The sequence below is a fragment of the Crocuta crocuta genome, unplaced genomic scaffold (assembly GCF_008692635.1).
Source record: "Crocuta crocuta isolate KB4526 unplaced genomic scaffold, BGI_CrCroc_1.0 scaffold83, whole genome shotgun sequence".
NCBI lineage: Eukaryota > Metazoa > Chordata > Mammalia > Carnivora > Hyaenidae > Crocuta > Crocuta crocuta.
Genome location: NW_027529638.1, coordinates 3,154,287 through 3,172,262, shown reverse-complemented (window position 1 = coordinate 3,172,262; position 17,976 = coordinate 3,154,287). Strand labels below are relative to the sequence as shown.

Genomic DNA, 17,976 nt, shown 5'->3' with positions numbered 1-17,976 from the left:
ATAGTGGTAAGTGAAAATGAGTACTTGGTGATGGCCCTTAAGCCACCACTAAAATAATAAGACAAAGATTTATAGCTAATAAACTGGAGAAAGAGAAAAAAAAGGAACTGTAGAAAAGGATTAGTTCAAAGGAAGTCTGAGAAAGAGGAAGAGAGAGAGACAAGAACAGGTGGGACAAATAGAAAACAAATATCAAGATGGTAGATTTAGACCTAACCCTACCAATAATCACATTACATACAATTGGTTTAAGGTCATAATGAGACATTATAAAGGTGCAGATATTTGTTTTCCACAAATATTCTTCTCCCTTTCTCAAATAGTAAAACTCTGAGTATTACCTGCGTACATGATTACCCAATAGAGACAACGTTTCCCATCCACCCTTGCAGCCACATGTAGTCATATGATTAAGTCCTGGCCAAAGGTCCATAAACACAAGCATTGTGTACATATCTCAGATGTGTCCCTGAAAGAGTTGTCTTGTACACTCTGCTTATTCACCTTCTCCACAGGTTGGGAGATGGTGAGAGATGGAAGAGCCAACTTGGACCATCTTGTAACTGGATGAAGAAGTGACACGCCAAGAAAGGTAGGGTAACACTACCGACCCTTGGCTGTATAGCTCTGAACTACTTCAAGAGAGAGCTATCAACTTCTATCACATACAAGCTGCTTTCTTAATTTGGCTTACCCCAAAGCCTACTCTGAGATAAGGACTTGTTTGCCGTTAATTTATTTGGGAAGTCATCCTAGGAAGCAAAAGCAAGAGAGAAAAGGCAATAAAGGGTGCACTGATGTGTAGGTAACTGCTGGAGGCACATCCTATGGGAGATGCCCCAGGAAACTCATATTAAAATCACCCTGCAGTATGAAGGGATTCTGGGACATTTACCGACTAACTCCCATTCCCACTGGATGGTGTTTTTTCCCTATGGCATTTATTCTCCAGGGCTGTCACTTTTGCAGAAACCACTTTCATGTGCCACTGCAGGTGAAGCAGTCAGCAAGTGGGGAGAAAACTTGCAAGTATGTTTTCTCATGTGAAAGTAGCCCCGCTGTCACAATTAAAATGGAAAATTGGGGCACCTGGGTGGCTCAGTCGGTTAAGCGTCCGACTTCGGCTAGGGTCATGATCTCACGGTTCATGGGTTTGAGCCCCACATCGGGCTCTGTGCTGACAGCTAGCTCAGAGCCCGGAGCCTGTTCAGAATCTGTGTCTCCCTCTCTCTCTGACCCTCCCCTGCTCACGCTGTCTCTCTCTCTCAGAAATAAATAAAGCATTTTTTTTTAATGGAAAATTTCTGGGGCACTTGGGTGGCCCAGAGTCAGTTGAACATCTGACTTTGGCTCAGCTCATGATCTCATGGCTTATGGGTTCCAGCCCTGCCTTGGGCTCTGTGCTACCAGAGCCTGCTTCAGATTCTATGTCTCCTTCTCTCTCTGCCCCTCCCCCACTTGCACTCTGTCACTCTCTCTCTCAAAAATAAATAAACATTAAAAAAATAAGAAAGTTGTAATTACTTACTATTTTGCTCCAGAGATATTGGACTCAATCCTTTCAAAAATAGTGCAGCATCACTATTTTTTCGATAACTGCTTTATGGAATAAGAATAAGCATTAAGCACTCAGATTTGTGTAATCAACTAACACTTCACAAATTTGGTATAAAACCACTGATATATGGCCTTTGTAATTTTAATAATTACCTATTTTCCATTATTTGTTTAAAATTTTCAAGTCTAGCTGGTCATTTCTTTTACTATTTATTATGGATATTCTGGCATCATCGGTTAGCTAATAATACCGTAAATACCCACCTTCTTTACTTGTTTGTCACATTACAAATTCCCAGACACCATACCTTAAATATTTTTACTAGTAAATGCAATATGTGTTTTATGTTGGGGTGATAAGTTATGTGCCCAGCACGTGGCCTTTGGCTTCTCATTTAATGCACAGTAGGTGTAAATTGATATATCACAGCACAGCTTTTCTGAGGGCTATAACTAGACTGTCCCTACAGCTGGTTTGCAGTAGAGAAAATTCTCTTCTAAAAGAGCTACCACTTTGTGCTCATGTCCAATATTTAAAGATTTCCTTCTTGGATGTGCCATGTGTTTCACAGATTCAACTTTGTAGAACTTTAAGAAAGGTCTTGGAGAAGTTCAAGCATTTCAGGTAAGAAATTGTTTATTTTTACATTGCTAGTAATTAGGAAGTTAGTTTTTCATTACTAAGGTTTGAAAAATATATACTTTGGGGAGATACTAGCATAAGATCTGATAGACATTTCAAAGTTATCTTGGAGGGCATGAAGATGCTAAAAGTTTTTAATGTTATATTTTGTAAACATATAAGTGGAAATCAGGATATCATTCAAAGATGAATGACCACCATTTAATTTTTAAAAAACAGTTCTTTAATGACTGTATTTAGATGTACCATTCAAGCCAGTTTTAGCACACTCAAGATTTTGGAAATGAGATTATACAGTTATTCCCCCCATTAAAACGAAGGTTTCAGAATCCAGTACTACTAGATTCCATTATTACTGCCCAAACTATTGTTACTGCCCAACCCCAACAACAATATAAGTAAGGTGAAGACTTTCAATGATGAGAATAATTTGAAAGAATACATGATCAAAGTCTTCTGGTGTGACAGCTGATGGTGGGTGAAATGGTACTTATTTTCAGAGTATGAGATTGACAGTTATAGAATAATGCTGCAAGATGAAGTTGCCAGAAAAATCATTATTATCTACACTGTTCTTGGGAGTATCAGTTAGTGTAAACCCATATATAGGGTAATTTGGTAATATTTCTCAAAAAATAAAATGTGCCTTTGGTCCAGCAATTCCATTGCTAAGAACTTATCCTACTTCAACTAACATACAAAAATAATATGTACTTGGATGCCCACTTCAGCAGATTGTAATAATGCAAGAACTAGAAACAACTTAAATATTAAGAAATTAAGTAAATTATAGAATAATCATGCATGTGATGACATTTAACTATTACAAAGAATGAAGTTTATTTTTATGTACCAATGTGGAAATCTTCCAATATATAGTTTTAGGGGACAAAAGAATGCAGAGAAGCAGGCATATTATGTTTCTTACATGCATAAAATAAATGTGTGTGTGTGTATGTGTACTCTTGTATGTATCCCCAAATTTTCTATGATGAAACCCAAGAAACTATAATTTTATAGTTCACTCTGGAGTGAGACTTAAGTTTGGAGTATAGAGTTATTTATTTTTCGCTTACTGCCTTTAGTCTATTTGAATTTATAAAAAGAAAGGTATGTGCATATGTAATTTTTGTAATAAACAATTACATTAAAAATAGAATTGAACTATTTTTAAAGACCTCTAACTTACGGATAATCAAACTATAGAGAAAAATAATAACATAGATTCACTGATATTCTAATTCTAATCTTTTTCAAACACACTACCTCCAAGGAATGACTTGGATAAATTGATTTTTTTCCCCAGTGTTTCTTAATTATTTTTGATAGAGAGAGACAGAGGGAGAGAGAGAGAGCTCAGGAGCCAGGGAGGGGTAAAGAGAGAGAGTCCAAAACAGAGTCCAAAGCAGGATCCAGACTCTGAGCTGACAGCACAGAACCCGATGAGGGGCTCGAACCCACAAAGCGTGAGATCATGACCTAAGCCGAAGTAGGACTTAAGCGACAGAGCCACCCAGGGGTCCCTGATAAATTGGTATTTGATGATTTTTAGTTGTCTTTGATTTTGCTTCTTTCATTTGGTTTGTTTGGTTTGTTTATTTATTTAATTCTGGGTTTTTGAGACTAATCATTTGTCCTGATCTTTTTCCTATAAAAAAATACTGGTTTACTAAAGCTATAACCAAATGTCACAGACATGGTTTATTTTTCCATCCTGTTAAGTTGTTACAAAATAGCCACAGGCAAATTCCATTCTGGCAAATTCTCCCTTATGAGTACTGGGGGGGTTGGAATGGGTCCTAGGGAGAATTGCTACAGGATTTGCTCGCCATTGTCTCCGGGAGGATCATGGGCTCCTATCTTTCCTTACTGTATTTAGTCTCTGAAAATGGGGCCTGAATATGATGTAGAAAGTTCCTTCCCAAGAAGAGTCCTTTCTTTGTTGCTCAAGCTGCAGGGGTGTTTTGAGAAGCGCTTGTAGTCTGGAAGGAGAGCTTCTTTGTTTTATGTAATTTTTATTGGTGAAGTATTTAAAAATACTTTTATTGTCATTTATAATTTGGAAAGTATTGAAAAGTATAAAGATGCAACTATCAATCCTTTTATCCATCAGTCAGTCAAACATGCACAATTACACCCTCCATGGGCATTTGTTAATATTATATTACTATTTAGTACTTTTGTGCATTTTGAAATACATAGTTTCATTAGATGTATCTATCACCTTATACTCTTTTTTTTGTCTAAGTTATATGCATTTTCTCTCATTGTTGAAAACTATTCCTAAACATAAATTTTCACAGATGCTTAATAGTCCATTCTGAATTTACATATTTTGCTCCATTCATCTAAATTTGGATATTTAAGTCACTTCCATTTAAGATTTTTATCCATTATAAAGAAGGCTGCAAATAAAACTTTCTATAACAATTCTCATCTATAGTTCTGATGATAATTTTATTTGTTTCTGTTTCCTTTTTAAATTTTTGTGCATATTTTGGAATAAGGCCACTCTCTAAGGTTTTGTTTTTTGTTTGTTTGTCTTTTTTAATTACTGAAAGCTTCACACATGTACTCAGGCAAACTACCCATCTCAGATTGATGGAAGAGGATTACAGAGATGTCAAGGTTGCTTGAACTGGTAGCATCTGTATTTATTTACCTGTATGTATTAGAATAGTGAACAAAAAAGCACAGGAAAAAATTGGATTAAAATGGTTGAAGGGACCATAGCTCTCATGTATGGTCATTAGTTCATCATCATTCTCATCAAGTGCTTTATAAACAAAATAAATTTAAGTATAATCATGAGTTGATGTTTAATAAGTTGTTTCACTTCAGAATTCATTTAAAGTGAGAGTTTTCTGGGGCTTGGTCAGTTGAGTGTCCGACTTCGGCTCAGGTCGTGATCTCACGGTTAGTTTGTTCGGGCCCATGTCCGGTTCTGTGCTGACGGCTAGCCTGGAGCCTGTTTTGGATTCTGTGTTTCCCTCTCTCTCTGATCCTCCCCCCTGCTCATGCTATCTCTGTCTCTCAGAAATAAATAAAAATACTTTAAAAAAATAAAAATAAATAAAGTGAGAGTTTTCTTGCTTGAAATATATAAAGGACCATAAAAAAGGGGATTTGACTGTCAAATGACAGCACACAGGGTTAGAGGAAAAACCCAAGCCCTCCTTGTGTTATTTAACTCCTAAGTCATGTAGAATATCTATTTTCTTAAAGGGGAATGGAGTTGTTACTCAATTCATGCACAGGTAGATTAGCCCCTTTACATGTAGGGAGTCCTCACATTGCACAGTAGTGTGGGGCAGTAAAAACAATTGTGCAAATGATCTTAAAATCTATAGGGGAAAATCATGATTGTTCCGTGATCTTTAAATATTTTTTTGTCAAAACATTAAAAATATCTTTACTGTTTATACATGTGTGTACATGGTTAAGTGTTTATTAAACACACAAAAAATAGTAAAAGTAATGTTTAGTACACTGTAATATAAAACATATTGATGTGTTTTATTTGTAGAAACTTAGGTATAGTTTCAACAATGCTTGTCTTCTTGTATAACTTACAAGGAGTAAAACCTTTTCTGTGTTGGCCAATTGTAGTGCTCATTGTTTAAATGTTTATTTTGAAAGAGAGAGAGAGAGAGAATGAGCGCACGAGCAGGGGAGCACGGGAGGGGAAGAGAGAGAATCCTAAGAAGGATCTGTGCTGTTAGCGCAGAGCTGGACACGGGGCTGGAACCCACGAACCATGACCTGAGCCAAAATCAAGAGTTGGAGGCTTAACCGTCTGAGCCTCCCAGGTGCCCCTGTTTTACTCGTTTTAAGTTTGGATCAACTCCTCACGTTCCCAACATTCCTACTCCTATGGCTGTGATGTTGGAAAATATATTTGAGAATTCCTTTTGTGTAAAGCTTTTTGCTGGAGTCATTTCCTCTGGGACATATTTATGTTTTTTATAATGATCATTTTTCCCATTTACATTTGCTTTCACAAAGTTTCTCTTACTGGAGTTTCTAATGGTACCGGCGTCTACATTCCCATGATCAACTATTCCCTCTATAACTGCATTTATGTCTGATTTTAATTTTATAATTTCTGACTTTCTTTTCTTTGCTCTACTCTTAACTTTGTTGTCCACTTTGCTCTTTTGATTATCCATTTTAGCAAAATGTCACCTGAGTCTGTCTCCAGGGAACAGACACAGCAGAACTACACACTTTACTGCCTGTGCATGAATTGAGGAACAGATGTTCAGTGATCAATCACCAACAGACTTTGAAAAGAAGTGATGTGATTGCTTTCTAATCATGAGGCATGTCTTTTACTTATGTAGTGATTTGTGGACTGAAGACCTAGCAGAGAAGTTAGTACTTCGTGTAATGGTACTGAATATACTGTGGTAACTGAAAATTGAAAATTTGGAGGACGTGTGTTATTTAACTGATACGTGGTAACTGAAATTTCTATATATGAGAATCATGCAAAGTCAGGACTGCATGTACTCTCTGCTTAAACTGGAATATTATAATTCTGTCAGAGTTTCTGAGATTGGAGTTAAATAAATTATTATTTATCACAAAACAAAGTGAAAGTCTAAATCTTGTTTAGTTTGCTGGTGCATGTTATTTTCTGACATGATTCTTGGGTCAAAAGTTTAAAAAATATTTTTTAAGGTTTATTTATTTTTGAAAGAGAGAGAGAGAAAGAGAGAGAGAGAGAAAAGAGAGAATGAATGGGAGAGGGAAAGGGGCAGAGAGAGAGGGAGACTCAGAATCTGTAGCAGGCTCCAGGCTCTGAGCTGTCAGCATGAAGCCCCATGCAGGACTCGAACTCATGAACTGCAAGATCATGACCTGAGCTGAAGTCAGGCCCTTAACAGACTGAGACATCCAGGTGCCCCTGAGTCAAACAATTTTTTTGGTTTGTAAGCTATTACAATTCTTATGTTCTGCATCATTGCTATTATTATTTTGTAAATGTTAAGTATCAAGCATGTAGCATTCAGAAAGTTTTAAACAATATGGAGACTTTTTTATGCATTTACCATATACATATTTGGTTAAAAGCAAGGTATAGTATTTCTAAAACCTTATTTTTAAATACAGTAAAACCTTGGATTGTGAGTAACTTGTTCTGCAAGTGTTCTGGAAGACAAGCAAACATTTCTAATAAACTTTAACTTGATAAACAAGTGATGTCTTACAATACGCGATGCCTAATGTTACATGATCACGACTGCGATAATGGTTCCTGAAATTCATTTTGATACACCAGTGCTTTGGATTACAAGCATGTTTCCAGAATGAGTTATGCTCCAAACTAAGAACTTACAGTAATCATAGATTCATAGGAAATTGCAAAGGGTAGTACAGGGAGGTCCTGTGTGCCTCTTTTACTCTCTTATCCTGGGTAGTTTCCTCAGAACTATTCTCCAGTTCTCCAGTTTAAACCTCAGTGGCTCCATGTACTCTGTTATTAATTCATCCTTAATTCTTAAAATTTCAATCTCTAATTCCAAAATTCTTCTTTTTCTTTTTGCAGAAGTTCTATTCATTTTTTCCCCTCTATCTTGATTTTGTAAAATCATGTTCAGTTCTTTCCTTATAGTTTTGGCTCTTTTTTCCTTAATGACTTAGTATATACTTATTTTATAGTTTATTTAATATGTATTTTTAAAAGACTTTATTTTAAGTAATTTCTACATTCAACATGGGGCTCAAACTCACAGCTCTGAGATTAAGATTCACATGCTCCACCAACTGGGCCAGCCACACGCCCATTTTATTTTATTTTTTTTATTTCATTGCATTTCATTTTATTTTATTTTCTATGTAAATAAATATGTTTATTTACACACACATTGAGTATGTTCAATTCGAGAGTTTGAAAATTCATTTTTCAAAAAACTGCTCCTCTTAAAATGCTTCTTTTCACATCTGTTTAATGGGTTCATTGCAACATCCTTATTTCTTAAGCAGTCAGTGTCTTGCTATAAAAAAAAAAAGGTGCAGCAAGTCCACATCCAAAGTGCACAGCCATCATAATTCATAACCGCCACTTGTTTTCCACTGAAAATGGCACACTCTTCCCTGGGCCCTCCTTATGGTGGTTCTTTGGGACCAGAGAGGTTGTGAGCACCGGATGCTCTGTCCCAACATGGGGCACTGTTGCGGGTTCTGCGAATGGGGCAGAGACCCAAGATGGTAGAAATTCATATTGTTTGGTCGGGTTCTAATTCCCTAGCTTGTATGGCTTACTGTATTAGGATTTGGAATTTGGGGTTCAGGCCAGTGTTATTGATGATTATGTGTACATTTGTCCAGGGCCAGAGAATAATGCTGAAGGGAAACAGCTGTCAATCTAGATTTCTACCATGTCAATGCAGAGTAGCCTTGCATTTTCCTTTATTAGGTTTTTCAAATTTGAGAGTTGGGAATAAACCTCCATGGTGGTAGTTTGGCTTAAGGTTTCCTATGCCATAAAGATAACATAAACTGAATATTCACTTTCTCAAATGAGTTTTTACTTTTAAAATCCTGTTAGAGCCTTTGGAAGAGACAGCGTCCTTTTTTGTCTCTGGAGTGCTGGCGTGGAAAGCTTGTGTCACACTGAAGGGGCAGCCCCTTTGGAGTCCTAACTTCAGGAAACGTCTTATTTCCACTTCTTTATAGTTATGTGCATTCAAGGCCACATCTCCTGTCTCTGTATGGAAACTGAAACCTTAGCTTCTGGCTCCTAGGTCATACGACTCTACTACTTCTCTCTGACTGATTTCATTTGTCTTGCAAGTTGCTTGTTTGGGCTCCTTCCTGTCACCTGGATATGTATCTTTCTTTCATTTGACCTCAGCTATGTATTTTTGTCTTTCTGTTGTACTTAGCATTTTAATATTTTTAGTATCTTTAAATTTCATTTTACTTTAAGGCTACCATGTTCAAAGTCAGCCAAATATTAGTTGTAAATGTATGGAAACATTGAGATTGTTAACTATTTTGTTTTTCATTAATATGCTTGGTGTTGCAAAATAAAAAGTTCAAAGGGTGATACGGAACTTATTTTCACAAACACTATAAACTGGGAAAACATGGGAATGTAAAATAAATTGGGAAAACAAGTGCCATGGACACTAACACTGAGATGTTGAAATCACAAAAATACAGGTCTTGCCATTCTAATTTCAGTATTAAAGTGATTTAATTATATTTTCAGCTGTAAATCAATCCAATTTCTTCTACTCAAGGGTTGGGCTGGGAAATGGGAGGTCATAATAGGGAGGAATATCGTTACAGGTAGCTTATCATGGCTTTGAGTTTCAGTTATTTCTTCCTTTGACAATCAAGGTAATACTTCATTTTTTGTGTCAGGGTTGTATGTTGAGAGGAAAGACATTCCCCAGGAGATACAGGTACATGAAGAAAAAGCAAGAGCTCAGTGCTTTCCAAAGAAACATGAGTTCACAATAAATAATAAAGTTACTTCCTCAAATGCAACAACATTTCAGCCTCTGTCATTACACAATAGAGGGATAAGCCATGACTCAATCTTTTAAGAATCTTGTTGAGAGGTGTGTGGCTGGCTCAGTTGGTGGAACATGACTCTTGATCTTGGGGTTGTGAGTTCGAGCCATGCACTGAGTGTAGAGATTACTCACAAAATTTTTTCTTTAATGTTTATTTATTTTTGCAAGAGAGTGTAAGTGGGACTGGGCAGAGAGATAGAGAGGCACATACTCTGAAGCAGGCTCTGTGCTCTGAGCTTGTTAGCACAGAGCTCAATGCGGGGCTCGAACTCACAAATCTTGAGATCATGACCTGAGCTGAAGTTGGACGCTTAACCGACTGAGACATCCAGGTGCCCCATAAAAAAAATAAAATAAAATCTTAAAAAAATAAAGAATCTTGTTGAATAAATTAGACATTTTTTCAAATAAAATATAGTATGGAATATTAATAATGAGAAAAGATTTCAACTTTTAATTTTGAGCAAGAGTGTAGCTAAGAATTTAACAGCATCTATTTTAAAATTTTGTTTTAAAGTAAACTCTACCCTCAATGTGGGGCTTGAACTTTCAACCCCAAGATAAAGAGTCCCATGCTCCACTGACTGAGTTAGCCAAGTGCCCCAAAATGAGGGTAATTTTATTTAATATTTTTAAAGTAAACTCTACACCCAACATGGGGTTCAAATTCATGACCCTGTTAGGGTGCCTGGGTGGCTCAATTGATTAAGTGTCCGATTTTGGCTTTGGTCATGATCTCATGGTCTGTGAGTTTGAGCCTCATGTCCAGCTCCGTGCTGACAACTCAGAGCCTGGAGCCTCTTCAGATTCTGTTTCCCTCTCTCTCTCTCTCTGCCCCTCCCGTGTTCTTCCTCTCTCTCTCTCTCTTTCAAAAATAAATAAAATATTTTTAAAAATTTAAAAAAGGATTCATGACCCTGAGATCTAGAGTCACATGCTCTACTGACTGAGTCACCCAGGCGCCCTTAACAGCATCTAATTAATTAACCAATTAATTAATTTGTAATTAATTTTAAAATTATAATCACTGTGTTTACATTTGAACTCTGCTACCAGCTCTGCTGCTTTGGGGAAGATAACATAAATTCTCTGATTCTTAGTTTACTTATCTATAAAAAGACAGTAATACTAAACTCTCATGCTTCTAGTAGGAATTAAAATGGCACATTCATAAAAAAATAAAATGACATATTCATAAAATACACTATGTACCACACTTTGCACAATGCCTATGTGCAATGGTCACTGGCTCAATAGCTGCTACTATGAAATCAGCACAGAGATTTCTGAATCACTAGAAGACTGGAAATGTGAGAAGCTTATCTCGTAACTAGCTAGCTCAAATTCTGGGATTTCTTAAGCACAACAAATAGAGGAGAGAATATTATTCTTAGAGTTTGAAAATATTGTGGTGGGCATTTTCCTATTATGTGAATTGCTATTTACAGAAAACTAAACCTTGTTTGAAAAGGAAAGAGAAATATTACTTTTTGTGAATAAGGCTCTGTGGGTGCTCTATGTTAATGTGTTTGTTCTGGCAGAAGTACTTGTATTGTTTGTTACCTATTGGGATAAAGATTGTAAAAGGAAAAGTTTTCAGGCAACCATAAATCTTTATTTCCCTTGGGTCAAAAAGTTTAAAATTCAGATAATTTTTGTAATGATTAGAAAGCATATTGCCTATGAGGAAAGAAGTCTATTCCTTGCTTTTAATTTGCCTATCCATTTTTTCTAAGCAAATTTGCATCTTCTGTTCTAAACTTGGAAAAAACTTATAAATATGTTATTCTTTTCAAAAGGCAGTGGTGACATTGAGTCACCTGAGCTCTATCTCTGGGCAACGGTGACAAATGGTCACTTGCAATGCAAAGATCAAGTGCTGAGAGTGTGAGGTCAGCTGCTTTACATGACACCTAATGGGACTGTCATTTCTCAGGGTCCCCAGCCAAAAGCAGGGTGGCGACATGGTGTACCCATCACTAAGGTGCCATGTCTGGCATCTAAATGGAGCTCAGTAATTCCAGCGGAGCCAAGTTATTAGAGATCTAATTGCCATTGTCTCATAAATTCTTTTGAGGTCATTGTGTTGGTTCACTTAAATATTCAATGTATCTAGCTTGAAGCAGTTATTAAAAATGTAATTGTTTTGTAAATTTTTATCTTTCAATCCCAAAACACCCTCATGAATTAATAAACAGTGTTCAGACAAAATAAGAATATTCATCAATAATGCAAGATTTTCTGTGTCATTGGGGGGGTGTAACCTTACTACACTGTGGATCAGAAACTCTGGGGAAATAACACATCTCCTGTAATACACTTCCATCTTGGATATTCTAGATCATGTTTAGCTGGAGAGTTTTTACTTTGAATGAAAATGTTTTTATTCATATCTTATTACCAATAGAGTTTATTTGAACTCATCATCATCCTAAGTTTATTTTCAGTTATTACTTTCTGGCTTGCCTTTCCGAAGCTAGCTATGTATACACAGTGGACTTTAAAATAGCAAGGCTATTTTTGTTTCAAGTGAGCAATGATAGTCTTGTCCCCCTCGAGGGAAATAGAACATAAAGCTTCCCGAGGCATTTACATGTTTCCCAGAAGACTGACCCATAGTCAACAAATGGGGAAATAGAAAAACTTCTCTGAAGGGATGAGTGCTTCCTTAAGTGAACTGATTGACAGCTCTGGGCTTGCCCAGTGACACTGTCATCTGAGGGACCCTACACTTTTTTTTCCCAGGTTTTCTGAAGTCTCTCGGGTATCATAAGGGGACAGCCCCCTGTGGTACTGCCAGGCCCCTCTCTGTCAGAGGGCTAAGACCTGGACTAATTCATTGCAGTGCAGTTTAATTAAACTGCACCAGAGTTGTTTCCCTGGTAAAATAAGTGTGGGAAGAGAATGTGTGTCAAAAGGGACATGCCCCTTACTGTGTGTGCTTTATTGTTACACCGCAGCTAATATATTGTGGGAATTCCCATGGAGTCAATGATAAACTGTATTATCGAGCTCCATAAAATAGGCATTCTACTAGTGCAGGTTACTGTAGCTCACAATTCTATTAATCCTTCTAATTTATTATATTACAGCTGTATGTGAGGTCTCATAAATTTATTATACCCCTTTCATCTAAAAAAAGAAACCCCACCATGCTGGTTTCTCCTCTCAAATAAAACCTTTTATTATTTGTTGGGTCTGTCTCTAAAAATGTAATAGCCACTTGTAAGAAAATATAATTACTGGCTGAGAAATGTAAACTGCATTTGACATGTCTTCTACTCTAAAATTTAAAAATTCTATTAAACCTTGCTGTATGTGTACAAATACTGGTACACGAAGACCCATTGGCTTTTTGTTTCCAGTTTTCTGGCAATAAGTTCCCATAAGTGACATCTTGAGAATTTTTACTGTTTTCATCATTTTATGATAAAGGAATTTATTTATAGTATTCTTTCCTGTTTATCATTTACACCAGCAGTCAGCAGAAGGGCAGACATAGCATCTGCTTTGTTCACGTCTGTATCTCCAATGCCAAGTACAATGGCTGGCATATATTAGAGGCTCAATAAATAGATATAAAATAAATGAGAAGGTGAGCAAAATAGAAAATTCTGTGAGTGCTTGTGCAAATCTTCATAGGATTTTAACCTATATATTCATTAGCATGTTTACTAATAACAGCTTATTTTTTATCAGTTGCTATCAAAGATTTGGCTTACTGCTTAAACATATCTAAAATATGCAGGACAATATGCAGGCTTAAGTTTATTAAGCTATGGAATTTCATTTGCTACTTTCAGATTACATTTTCTGTTAGTTTTAGAAACCTTGATGCCTCAAAATAAGCTATACCTTGGACATTGAAAATAAGCTAGAGATTCTGTGGCTGGCCCTCGTGTGATAAGAAGAAATGTAAACTGAATGACAGTTCATATCCATTGTTGATCAGATTCATACCTGTCCTGTTTGTAAATGAAATGAGATGAGCTTAGAAATATTTGAATTTAAAAAAATGTTTGTTTATTTATTTATTGAGAGAGAGACAGAGAGAGAGAGGGAGAGAGGGGGAGAGAGAGAGAAAAAAAGAGGAGAATGAGTGGGGAGGAACAGAGAGGGGGGAAAGAGAGAGAGAATCCAAGCAGGCTTCATGCTCAGGGCAGAGCCTGACGCAGGGCTCGATCACATGACCGTGAGATCATGACCTGAGCTGAAATTAAGGGTCAGATGCTTATCTAACTGAGCCGTGCAGGCACCCCAGAAATATTTGAATTTCAATTAGGCACCTTCATTTTGTTATCCTGAAGTAAAAACCTAACTGCTGATGGACACAGAAGGACTGGACATAGAATAGATCTCTTATCTACTCTAAGGTACTATCTCAGATCCCAGGTGAACAGTGAAAATGACCAAAAGTCCTTTTAGCAACTCTTGCTTTACAGCAATGTTCATGAAGGGCAATGATGGTTAGTTTCAGTACAGGTGGTCAGAAATCAGAAAAGGAATGAAGACAATTGGTACCATGAGCATTTTTTATTAGAAACGCGAGAGACCAAATCAAGCATGGAAGTGGAATTGCTGTTTCATTGAAAAACATTTCTGTTATGACATATATTGGCAACAATAATGAGTTTGGCTAATTTTCTGGTGGCTAAATTTCCCATGTTTCTGTCTTGCAAATGCAAATGAATCTTCCATTTGATATCATTATTTTTCCCACAGTAATGAGGAAAAACAAAGTCTTAAAACAAGTGTAATATATGTGCTCTGAACTGACAACCTGGGTGGTCCTGCTGTCACCTTTTATTCCCGGATGCCAGGGCAAATGTATAGACAGTATCTTGTCATGGGTGAGATCAAACTTGCTTAGTGATTACTAAGAGTTATGTGGCATAGTGGAAGGGCAGGAATTTTAGAATGCATCACTTCTGGATTTGAATTTTATTACTTCTACCACTTAACTATACAAATGCAAGAAAATTACGTCATCTGTCTGAGACTTCATGATAGAATTTTAATGAAAATTATACTTGATGTTATATACCATGTGCTTAGCATAGTTCCCGGCACATAGTACCTTCTCAATAAATAATTGTAATTATCTACCATTATTTATCTTTGCCCCCAAGGTAGGGATTGTAAGGGATAATATGGCAAATCCTCCCACAAAGATTTCTATAGAACAAGTCTCCTACTATTGGGTTATCAATTACCTTTTCACTTGAATTTATGTATTACATCTCCAAAGAGCAAGGAATTAAATTGTAGATTATATAAGGGGGAGCAATTCTGCTATTAATCTGCTCTGAGGTTTTGGCTAGCTTCATTCTTCACTTGCTGTACTTTCAAAACAGACCAACTACTTCTCCATAAAGCAAATGAGAGGTACCTGTTTAGGTCACTACTCCATTTTCTTCTTCTTCTTCTTCTTCTTCTTTGTCTTCTTCTTCGTCTTCGTCTTCGTCTTCATCTTCGTCTTCTTCCTCTCCTCCTCCTCCTCATCCTTCTTCTTCTATTAAGTAGGCTCCACTTGAGCTCATGATCCTGAGATTGAGACTGGAGCTGAGATCAAGAGTCAGACGCTTAACTGACTGAGGCACCCAGGTGCCCCTCTACTTTTAACTTGCATATATGTATTTAGATACTGCACTGAGGAAAATGTGCTCTACTTATTCTCAAACTACAGAATTAATGTTCTCAGGGATATAAAACTGAAATTCTAGAACTTTACAGCCACTATATCAAGTGTGATGCATGGATTATTTTATTGAATCTTCACAATAAATCTAAGAGGAGGGTGCAGCAGTTATTATCTCTGACTGATGGATTAGGACACTGAAAGCTAGAAAAGCTATGTAACTTACTCTAGATCACACACGTAGCAAGTGCTAAAGCAGGAACTGAAGAGGTCGTAATCATGCCAAGTCTGTGTTTCTGACTGCCTGGCAGTATCTGCCTCCTCCAACCCACCCTGTCGTAGGCTCTTTCTATTTCACTGGGCAGTGTTTGGTTAGTACAAGCTTTTGGTCAGCTCATGGAAGATATAAAGCTTAGGAGAGGTTGATTGGCCTTGGGAATAGCACAGGGGGGTTAAATTCTTTAGAACCATTATCTTAATGTTTACTCAAAGATGAGATTTTTTACTCTTTGGAAGAACATGTGCCTTTAAGTTCTTGCTGTCATATAATCTGCTGTAAATCAAATCTTTAACATGAGTGATTTCCTACATATTTTTTAAATGTTTAGTTTTTGGGAGACAGAGAGATGGGGGCGGGGAGGAGGGAGCAGGGGGAGAGAGGGAGACACAGAATCTGAAGCAGGCTCCAGGCTCTGAGCCGACAGCACAGAGCCCGGCGCGGGGCTTGAACCCATGAAGCGCAGGATGTTGACCTGGACTGAAGTCGGACTCTCAACGACTGAACCACCCAGGCGCCCATTCTTACACATTTTCAAATGATGGTTTCACTCTTTTTTAAAAAAAAACAAAAAACAAAGTGGAGTCTAATAATACATACATAAAACACATAAGAAAACACTTTGATGACTTTATAGAATCCTTTTAATGAAAAAATAAAAAGTGACATTTCATCTCTGTAATTTGAAAGCATAGATGGCTTCTGTATGGACAAAACTGATGTAGTCTTTATAAAATATCTAGTGTTTTCAATTTTGGTACAAAAAATATGACCAATATGATAAAGATGTGAAAGTAGAAGTTTTTTTCTAATGCTGTTTTCTATTTTGATGATAGAAAAATAGATTTAGTATAAATACATATTTAAGAATTTTAACTCACTAACATAATGTAAATTATCATTCTGATTGTTTAGAAATATAGGTAAGAACTCAATTCTTCCTGCATTGAGATAAAAGAGCATTTTTTTGACACAGTGATTGACATCAACAATTTACATACTGTGTCACTGAGAAGTGAACAAAATTTTTTTCCTATCAGTACACATTTTGTGAAATTTAGTAGAATAATATAAAGTATTATGTGGAGTAATTCAAGTTTTAAAAATTTATTGTGTACTAGAGTAGATACTATTAAAATTAGTATATTGAAGATAGTTTGTTAAAATAGACATTTTCCTAGCTTTGAAGTGAAATGAGATAGATAAGCATCAAATTAGTATTTTTACTTTAATATTAAAATTCATTTCTATGTAACATTAAGGCATAACATTTGGTATGGAAGGCCTTTAAATCATATGAAATTATTACAAGGGAGAGATCATGCTCACAGTAAAATAGCACATCACAGAAAGAACAATAATTCTTAGAAATTAAAGAGACATTGTTTTAACACTATATCATTATTTGCCAAAATAACTATTATGCTTTCAGTACATCATAAGTCAACCGAGAGGCATTCTCTACACTTTGACACTGCCAAATCAAAGAGACCCACCTCATTTAATACTTGCCGTTCTGTTATTTTGTATCTGAGCTAGCCTTTGGCTCGGTTCTCAGGCAGCATCACATTCGTAATTTAGGTGCCTGCATTTGTAGGACTTTTCATGTGATCACATGAAATCTGTGTGAAATCTCTTGCCTTCTTCTGGTACGTAACCCAGGGTAAGAGAGAGCATCTGGAGATAGAGCGCCTGGTAGAAGAACAGCCTGAACTTTGACCCGCATGTGACATACTGTATAAAGATTTGGGGAAATGCTGTCCAGGATAATCCATCATCGAGCAATTTAGTATAACCTTGATGACCCTGTTCTGCCAGCACAAGTGTAATCCTGGTGCAGCCAAGTGTTTAAAAACATTTGTATTTATTGAATAAAGACATACAACCTACAGAGCAATAAAAGCACAAAATGCAAATTTCCCAAAGAAAGTACGGAGTAGATATGTGAAAGAGCTGCTTGGTGTTAAAGTTTCTTGGTAGCAGTTGAAAGGTATAAGGACCACAGACACTGGGAACAACTTTTCCATGCCGATCAATTAGACCTTGCAAGTGAGAACAAATGCTATTTTTCTCGTAGTTGTCAGAGCGAGTGTGACCCTCATTTACATCTCTGAATATACTTTGTAGCTGCACAACATTGCAGTAATTTCCTATCTTGATGGGAAAGATATTCAGAACAAATTTAAAAAACGAATCTAGGTTGAATTAAGTAAAAGCGAGAAACAAGAACCAGGCCCAGGAATAGAAACCTTTGCCACTGGGCAAAGTAAGCAGTGAGAAGAGGTGGCTATAACTAAGATCCCTGGGAAGAAGGCACAGGATTTACACGCTC

At 36.6% G+C, this 17,976-nt stretch overlaps 1 long non-coding RNA gene across 3 annotated transcripts in view; it reads left to right on the top strand.

Annotated features, from left to right (window-relative positions):
• The window catches only part of LOC144230105 (uncharacterized), a 136,071-nt gene that overhangs the window by 103,280 nt on the left and 14,815 nt on the right, over positions 1-17,976 (top strand). For 2 of the 3 annotated variants that reach the window (XR_013334693.1, XR_013334692.1), the window contains 2 exons: positions 516-592; positions 2,130-2,182. This is a non-coding gene — a long non-coding RNA (uncharacterized LOC144230105). Of the gene's footprint in view, positions 1-515; positions 593-2,129; positions 2,183-6,374; positions 6,721-17,976 lie in introns of those variants that run through there. The other variant, XR_013334694.1, reaches the window with a different exon arrangement.